Genomic DNA, 9,570 nt, shown 5'->3' on the forward strand with positions numbered 1-9,570 from the left:
GGCACCAGACACTCAGTGGCCAGGACCACTCCCTCTGACCCACCTTGCCTGCTGCCTTCCACCCACAGATGCTCCCTCCACAGAAGCCACTGAGATATCCTCCAAACACTCTCAGCCCAGGGAGTGAAATGAAAATAAAAAGCAGGTACTTCCACGGGCAGCTTAATGGAATGCCCCAGCTGGCTGCAACTCTATCAATAGTCATATCACACGTGACATAACAGGAAGACAGGTGGATTCTCCACAAACACTCCACATTGAGTGCAGTGTGCAGCACTATCCTGCTGTGTGCAGTACTATCAGCTTCCATGTCTGAGTATTCAAAACATCTTTCAGAAATACATCAGAAGTATTCTTTTAAAAAATAAAAATAAAAAACATTATTATGATTATTTTCATCAGAAATAAGCCACCTAACATCTGTGAGGCTCTAAAATTCAGTGGTCTTCTTTTTTTTTTTGAGACGGAGTCTCACTCTGTCGCCCAGGCTGGAGTGCAGTGGCATGATCTCGGCTCACTGCAACCTCCACCTCCTGGGTTCAAGCCATTCGCCTGCCTCAGCCTCCCCAGTAGCTGGGATTACAGGCATGCACCACCACGACCAGCTAGTTTTTGTATTTTTAGTAGAGATGGGGTTTCACCATATTGGCCAGGCTGGTCTCAAACTCCTGACCTTGTGATCCGCCCACCTCGGCTTCCCAAAGTGCTGGAATTACAGGCGTGAGCCACCACGCCCAGCCTAAGTTCAGTGTTCTTTTACATATATGAGCTCTTTATATAGCTGAGAATGTGTACTCTTTCAATAAACCGAAAAAATTAGCCCATAAAATGTTAGGAATCTAGCCAGAAGGCCACAAGAAGCCACTGTTGGACAGTCCTGGCCACTGGCACAATCCACACCCAACTTTCAAACCCACCCAGCGGCTCTGGGCCCAGGGAGGGGCCTCCTAGACTGCAGAAAGCACCTCATCTGTGAGGACATACTTGGATGGACAAGTCAGACATTTGGAATTTTTACTTAACATTTATTTCACAACTTTCTCAAGTGCTAAGCAACTGAGATGTAGTCATTTTAATGTACTCTTTCATCAATAAGCATTAAATAAGTCTGCTCAAAACACTCAAGCCCTACAAACTGTCCCTATGAAAAATATGGCAAGAAAAAATAACAAAAACAACTAAGTAGCCTTTTCACATACAGAAAGGTGTTTAGTGATCCAAATTCAGACAGAAAAACAGTCCTTTTCGGCAGATGAACAAATAGTTTCCTCTATGAGTGACACATTCTGGGATATTTGAGCTGCCAAACATAACTCATAATGACAACCACCAAGGAAGCAAAGCCTAATGGAAAAGCCCCAGGATGGCAACCAGGAGCCCCAGTTCTGATCCCAGGATGGCCTCTGGCTGTGTGCTCCATCAACGTGCTGACCAAGCCTGGCCCACTTTCTTCATCACAGGAAGGAATATCTATTGCCACCCATACCACTCAGAAATGTTTTGAGGACAAACGGATGAGAGGCGAAAGTGCTTTGGAATGTGCATCTTCTATAAATACAAGTCATCATTATTAGCTCAAAGATGACCAGGAAAATAGGATTACAGAATATCACAGGTGAGAGGGAGCTGAGAGATGGAATGATCCAGTTCTTAATCTAAGTCCAGGCCTATGAAGCTGTCCCCCTTCGTGGGAAGCGGTCACAGTTGCTATCAGATTTGCAAAAGGTGAAGGTCCTCTAAGTCCTTCATTTTACAAATGTGAAAACTGAGACCTGGAGTTCTGTGCTGATTGTCCCTGACCTCAGGGTTGGTCAGGGAAAGGCTGGACAAGGGCCCAAGGCTCCTAGTCTCCATCCATGCTCCTCCCCCTCTGTCATCCCATATTCTTGGGAGGAAAAATAATCACATAAATTTTATCTGGCCACAGAATATGTTCTATAAACCACCACAAATGCACTTTCCAAAGGTACAGCAAAATCTCTAGCCTTATTTATCGTTTTTAAGGCTTCTTGAGAGGTCTTTGATAGTTGAGACATCATTTTATTTTTTCTATTTTTTTTTTTTTTTTTACAGAGTTTTGCTCTGTCACCCAAGGCTGGAGTGCAGTGGCACAATGTCGGCTCACTGCAGCCTCTGCCTCCCGGGTTCTAGTGATTCTCCTGCCTCAGCCTCCCGAGTAGCTGGGATTATAGGCGCCTGCCACCATACTCGACTAATTTTTGTATTTTTAGCAGAGACAGGATTTCACCATGTTGGCCAGGCTGGCCTCGAACTCCTGACCTCAAGTGATCTGCTTGCCTCGACTTCCCACAGTTTTGGGATTACAGGCGTGAGCCACAGCGCCCAGCCCCATTTTATTATTTCTATATTCTCATCTCTGTCTAGTTCAGTGCCTGAAATCAAGAAACAGGCAAATGATTTTTTTAGGATTGAAAATAGGCCGGGTGCGGGCCGGGCGCGGTGGCTCATGCTTGTAATCCCAGCACTTTGGGAGGCCGAGGCGGGCGGATCATGAGGTCAGGAGATCGTGACCACGGTGAAACCCCGTCTCTACTAAAAATACAAAAAAAATTAGCCGGGTGTGGTGGCGGGCGCCTGTAGTCCCAGCTACTCGGAGAGGCTGAGGCAGGAGAATGGCGTGAACCCAGGAGGCGGAGCTTGCAGTGAGCCGAGATCGCGCCACTGCACTCCAGCCTGGGAGACAGAGGGAGACTCCATCTCAAAAAAAAAAAAAAAAATAGGCCGGGTGCAGTAGCTCACATCTGTAATCCTAGCACTTTGGGAACCCGAGATGGGAGGATCACTTGAGGCCAGGGGTTTGAGACCAGCCTGGCAAACATAGCGAAATCCCATCTCTGTTTAAACACACACACACACACACACACACACACACACACACACACACACACACATATATATATCTTTTTTTTTTAATTGAAAATAAAAAAGACCGGCCAGGCACGGTGGCTCACGCCTGTAATCCCAGCACTTTGGGAGGTCGAGGCGGGCGGATCACGAAGGTCAGGAGATCAAGACCGTCCTGGCTAACATGGTGAAACCCCATCTCTACTAAAAATACAAAAAATTAGCCAGGTGTGGCAGCGGGCGCCTGTAGTCCCAGCTACTTGGGAGGCTGAGGCAGGAGAATGGCATGAACCTGGGAGGCAGAGATTGCAGTGAGCCGAGATCGCGCCACACTGCACTCCAGCCTGGGCAACAAATCGAGACTCTGTCTCAACAAAAAAAAAGAAAAGAAAAGAAAGGAAAAGAAAAAAGACCTTATTCTAGGAAACAAGAAAGACTCTATGATGCTTTAAGTTTTATTAAGCAAACAGATGAACATGCAATTATGGGAATAAACACAATTCAATAGGTAACTTAAGGAAAGGTGGTTTTTATTTGTTTTATGTGTGCTTTTCATCAAAATGTCAAAACTTGTGCTCTTTGGTGGCCACTGTCCCTCAAGTAGTTACCTTTGGAACTGCAGAGATACCAAAAAATGATGCATGGTGCAGAATAATTTGAGAATTCTTTGAAGCCTGTCTCCAATCCACAGACAGTGCATACTCATCTGAATACTAAAATTCTGCAGAAATTCCTACAAAACTATCCCAAGAACCACCACTAGGACGCATCTGGAGTCTGTCCGGGGCAGGGACGAATGATGCTTTCTGGTGTGTGAGGGATCAGTGCCCTGGCCATAAGGAAAGACTCTACCTGTGGAATGCAAACTGACTTCGTAACTAAGGCATTGCTGCACTGCCCACAGGTATGCAGCTACCATTCCAAACAACCTAACTGGAAAAAAACTAAGCCAGCACTATCGCTCACATGAATGTGGTCATTAATCGCATAATCTACAGGGTGGCCTTCACAAAGCTGCCATTACAATCTGATGGCAGATAAAGCAGGCCCGAGGCAGCCGGGAGGTTCACATGAAGGTGGCCAGAGAGCATCTGGTAAATGCCACTGCAAACTCTAAACACAAGGTGCCATCACTATTATTAAAGAAACTTTTCGATCTGTTTGATATTCCACAATATCCGGAATCATCCACCGATAACCCCTTCAGAATCAGTAAGCCTGAGCATGACGCCCTTAACACAGCACGGACTTTCAAGGTATAGAGAAGAAACAAAAGGCAAGGACATCTGCGAGGCCGAGGCGGGCAGATCACTTGAGGTCAGGAGTTCCAGATCAGCCTGGCCAACACGGTGAAACCCCATCTCTATTAAAAATACAATAACTAGGCAAGGTGGCAGGTGCCTGTAATCCCAGCACTTTGGGAGGCCGAGGCGGGCAGATCACCCGAGGTCAGGAGTTTCGGATCAGCCTGGCCAACACAGTGAAACCCCATCTCTATTAAAAATACAAAAACTAGATAGGCCGGGCGCGATGGCTCACGCCTGTAATCCCAGCACTTCGGGAGGCCGAAGCGGGCGGATCACGAGGTCAGGAGATCGAGACCATCTTGGCTAATATGGTGAAACCCCGTCTCTACTAAAAATACAAAAAATTAGCCGAGTGTGGTGGCGGGTGCCTGTAATCCCAGCTACTCAAGAGGCTGAGGCAGGAGAATGGTATGAACGCGGGAGGTGGAGCTTGCAGTGAGCCAAGATAGCGCTACTGCACTCCAGCCTGGGCGACAGAGCAAGACTCCGTCTCAAAAAATAAAAATAAATAAATAAATAAAAATATAAAAACTAGCCGAGCAAGGTGGCAGGTGCCTGTAATCCCAGCACTTTGGGAGGCCGAGGCAGGCGGATCACGAGGTCAGGAGATCGAGACTATCCTGGCCAACACGGTGAAATCCCGTCTGTACTATAAATACAAAAATTAGCCAGGCATGTTGGTGGATGGCTGTAGTCTCAGCTACTCGGGAGGCTAAGGCAGGGGAATCACTTGAACCTGGGAGGCGGAGGTTACAGTGAGCTGAGATCGCGCCACTGCACTCCAGTGCGGGCAACAGAGCGAGACTCCGTCTCAAAATAAATAAATAAATACATACATACATACATACATACATACATACAAAAACTAGCCGGGCAAGGTGGCAGGCACCTGTAATCCCAGCTACCGAGGAGGCTGAGGCAGAGGAATTGTTTGAACCTGGGCAGAGACTCTGTCTCAAAAAAAAAAAAAAAAAAAAAGACAAATGCCCCTCTGCTCCCGCTCCAGAATGCCTGGCCATCAGAGATGTGGATAGGTATCCAGGATTAGAGAAAAGTTGATGTTATCTCCCTGAGAAACGCTATGTTTTGGTGGAAATCCAGATTTTTTTTTTTAAATATATGCATACTTTTAGATTTATTTATTTTTAGACAGTCTTACTCTGTCACCCAGGCTAGAGTGCAGTGGCGCGATCTCGGCTCACTGCAACTTCCATCTCCCGGGTTCAAGCAATTGTCATAGCACAGCCTCCCAAGTAGCTGAGATTGAGATTACACGTGTGCACCACTACGCCAGACTAATTTTTTTTTTTTTTGAAATGGAGTTTTGCTCTTGTTGCCTAGACTGGAGTGCAACGGCCCGATCTTGGCTCACCACAACCTCCGCCTCCTGGGTTCAAGCAATTCCCCTTCCTCAGCCTCCCGAGTAGCTGGGATTACAGGTATGAGCACCACCACGCCCAGTTAATTTTGTATTTTTAGTAGACACGCGGTTTCTCCATGTTGGTCAGGCTGGTCTCGAACTCCAGACCTCAGGTGATCCGCCTGCCTCGGCCTCCCAAAGTGCTGGGATTACAGGCGTGAGCCACCATGCCCGGCCTTAATTTTTGTATCTTTAGTAGAGATGGGGTTTCACCATGTTGGCCACGCTGGTCTCTAAGTTCTGACCTCAGGTGATCTGCCTGCCTCGGCCTTCCAAAGTGCTGGGATCCCAGGCGTGAGCCACCCCGCCCAGCCTAGATTATTTAAATATCACATCACAACTTCATATATATTTGAGATTAAAAGTGATAAAGTTCCAAGTCCCAAAGCAGCACGAGCTAAGGATACCATTTCCATTCAAATGAGTTGTTATTCTTCTCCCAAAAAGTGGATAAAAAGTGCAGACCTAATCACCCATCTACTTCTCTGTGTTATGTTACTTTCTCAAGCAATAAATATCACCAGCCTAATGGCCACTTTCTTTAAAGCTTTAAGACTATTGTCAAAAGAAAAACACACCAATGTTTTTGATGTAGTGGCCTCATATCTCAACCAGCATAACCTCACCAAGGAGGCTGCCAAACTCTAGAATTAAGTTTAAGTCCACACAAGTGAACGTTTTCCAGGTGAATTAAGAGAGATCCAAGTTGCACTGGCACAGCTTCAATGTCTCTATGAGCAGGCTGCATGCAGGCAGGCTCATGAATCAAGTGGAATGACAACATCTTGGGCAACAACAAGAGGGCCGGCATTCAACACTGCCCACCCGGTGGGTTCCCTTGCCCTGGGCTCCAACCTGGCAATCCCAGGAGGGTTCAAACGGAGCTTCAGCACACGGGAATAACTGCAGAGGAAGGCACCGAAAAGGAGGGAAGGAAGAAGGTGTGAGCTCACCATCTGCAGCTGAGGTTCAAACTCTTTGAGTTGGTTTCTTGATTTTCATCAAGACAGCCAGGCAGTATTTGGTAAACAGTGTACCAAGTAGCCCTGGAGACTCTGAGCAGCCTACCCCCTAAACCACAAAAACACAGGACAGGCGGAGGGAAAAAGAGAAGACAGGATCCAAGAATGGTGCACACACCCAGCCAAAGGCCACCTTCCCTCAGGCACCCAAGCCAAGAGTGGCATCCCCAGGTCCTGTTATACGTCAAAGGCTGCAGCCGTGTAGGCCCCAAAGCAATAGCACAGCTTGCTCCCCTGACCAACCAACTCTTTCTGAAAAGAAAATCGACCTTCTCTGATGGAGCCGAAACCCAATGAATCAATGAAATTCAACAGCAGCAGCAGCAATCACTATCTCTCCAATCGCGGACCTCTCAGGATGCCTGGCCAGGCTTGAAAGCCCTAGAGTAAGGGAGTTCGGATTTCTGATTCAGTGAGTCTGGGGAAACTCCGAGGAGGGTCACAAGCAAACCTCTCCGGCCTCTCCTGCTTGGCCCCAGCCCTAGGACGTGCTGCGGTAAGGGCTTTGCTCCCCCCGCCCTCCCCAGACACACACACACACAGAGTCGGGACAGGGAGGGTGGGAAGGAAGGAAATGGAGGCCGCTCATCAAAGCGCCCCAAATCAGCGCATCTGCGTGTCCTGCGTCGCCCCCCAGACCACCCCAGGACCAAGCCCTGCCCTCTTACCGGCGCGTCCCAGCCACGCCTCCCCTCCAGAGCTGCTCCGGCACCCTCGCCTAATCTCTGCACGTCTCGGATTCCCAGCTTTCTCCCAAATCGCGTCCCTCCAAAAGTCGCCCCAGCTCCCCCTTCTGCAGCTGTCTACACCTCCCCCACTCCATTAGCAGCCCTTAACCCCCGACGGCCCTGCTCCTGCACTTCTCTCTCCGGCAGGCCTCGGACCCCGGAAAAATGCCCCGCTCCCACAGCGCCGCCCCCATGGGCCCCCGCCCCTTCCCCGAGCCGACCCCACTGGCCCTCGTCCTTCCCAAGATGTCTTCTCCAGGCGCCCCCCGGGCCCCGAGCACTCGCCCCCTCCCACAGAGACAGGAAGTTCCGCACGGCCCGACCAGCTTCCCTCAGGGCGCGGAGCTCCGCGCGGCGGCCCTGACCGGGCGCGGGCCCGGCCGCGGACCAGCGCCCCCGCGTCCTGCCAGCGGCGCCCCAACCGTCGCGGCGACCCCTGACCTCGGCGGCCACTCACCTCCCAATCCGTCGCACACTCCGTTCAGGCTGCGACGGCGTCTCCAGCCCCAGCTCCAGCCCGGCTCCTGCTCCCGCTTTTGCTCCAGCAGCACTGCCTAGCCCTGCCCAGACCCCCTGCGGCCGCTTCTGCCGCCAGCCGCGACCGCACCGCCCTCGCCGCTCCCGCTGGGCTCTGCCCATTGGCTACCGGGCACCGAGCCCCGCCCCACAGCCTCCCCGGCGCCCCCGATTGGGCCAGATGAGTAGAGAGGCTGCTCACCCCGCGTGAGAACGGGGGGAGCCCCAGGACGCGCATTGGTGACTTCTCCTGTCAATCAAAGGGGGAGTGCCTATTTAATGGGCTGCGAGGGTGGTGCAGGTTACGCTCCTAAAGCCGCTTGCTGGTGGTGGTCCCTGAGAGTCGCTTCCCGGGGCTGGAGTTTTGCGGTTTCGTCGGCACCCAGGGGTAGAGGGCGCGGCAGGGCAGCACCGCACCTGACCGGAAGTTCAGGGAAGGTAATCCTACAGTCTTTCAGAAAGTTTCCTCTCCCAAGGGACTCAAAGAAGCTAATGTCATTAGGAGCTCCTCCGACTTGCGCCATAAGCGTCATTCCACGTGGACCCGCTTCGTTTAAAAGGGGGGTTGGGGGGCGTATGTTGCTGCTCTCGCTAATAAAATACATTTGGATGGCAAGGCACCAGGCAATGTACACGCATTCTTTCCAACTCTCACAATCACCTTGCATGATAGGGTATTAGTCCCGTTCTGCAGAGGGAAATACTCCTGAAGGAAAATGGAGAGCACTTCCTGAGCACTGTCCTAGGCGCTGTCCAAGCACTGCTTCATGTCATCCAGGTGGAGAGGACGGTGAGAGGACCCCCAGGTGAGGGGTTAGCCAGGTAACTTGCTGGGGGTGATGTGGAGTAAAGAGAGTAAATGGCAGAGCCAGGGTTAGAAACCCAGGTCAGCCCAACCCTTGAGAATAATAATGATGACTGTGTAGCAGTATGGGAAAATGCTTAAACTAAAACGTTAAAAGAAAAAGCCAGATACAGCCAGGCATGGTGACATGCACCTGGAATCCCAGCTTCTTGGGACGCCGAGGCAGGAGGATCGCTTCAGCCCAGGAGTTTGAGGCCAACCTGGGCCACATAGCAGGACCCAGTTCTCTAAAAAGTAAAATAAAAGAAAATAATAATAAAAGAAAAAGCTAGATACAAAATGGTAAAAACTGTAGAATTGCTGCTACAAATAGATAGGGATGAGAAAAGAGCCACAAAGAAATCTAGTGGTTGTTTACTTTTTAGACTGCTCTGTGGCATTGTCCTTATGACAATAATTGAGAATGAAACAAAAGAATCGGTCAGGTGCAGTGGCTCATGCCTGGAATCCCAGCACTCTGGGAGGCTGAGGCGGGCAGATCACAAGGTCAAGAGTTTGAGACCAGCCTGGCCAACATAGTGAAAGCCTGTCTCTGCTAAAAATACAAAAAATTAGCTGGGCTTGATGGCAGGCGCCTGTAATCCCAGCTACTTGGGAGTCTGAGGCAAGAGAATCACTTGAACCTGGGAGGCGGAGGTTGCAGTGAGCCAAGATCGCGCCACTGTACTCCAGCCCCGGCAACAGTGCGAGACTCCATCTCAAAAAAAAAAAAGAACCAACACACAGTGCCAGGACAAGCCACTGCCAAGAAGTCTCTCCTCATTCTCCAGGACTGAGCCAACAGGGACCTCTTTGCCACCCACGATACCTCTGGACCATTTGTGTAGATAGAACTCAGCCATCAGCT

At 50.1% G+C, this 9,570-nt stretch overlaps 1 protein-coding gene across 2 annotated transcripts in view; it reads right to left on the reverse strand.

Moving 5' to 3' along the window:
* The window catches only part of PACSIN2 (protein kinase C and casein kinase substrate in neurons 2), a 144,967-nt gene extending 137,033 nt beyond the window's left edge, over window positions 1–7,934 (reverse strand). For both annotated transcript variants that reach the window (XM_032139556.2, XM_032139553.2), the window contains exon 1: window positions 7,800–7,934. The gene's annotated coding sequence lies outside the window, so the exon portion shown is untranslated. The remainder of the gene's footprint in view (window positions 1–7,799) is intronic.
* Between the last annotated feature and the right edge of the window lie 1,636 nt (window positions 7,935–9,570).

Source organism: Hylobates moloch, unplaced genomic scaffold (genome assembly GCF_009828535.3).
Source record: "Hylobates moloch isolate HMO894 unplaced genomic scaffold, HMol_V3 SCAFFOLD_19, whole genome shotgun sequence".
Taxonomy (NCBI): Eukaryota; Metazoa; Chordata; class Mammalia; order Primates; family Hylobatidae; genus Hylobates; species Hylobates moloch.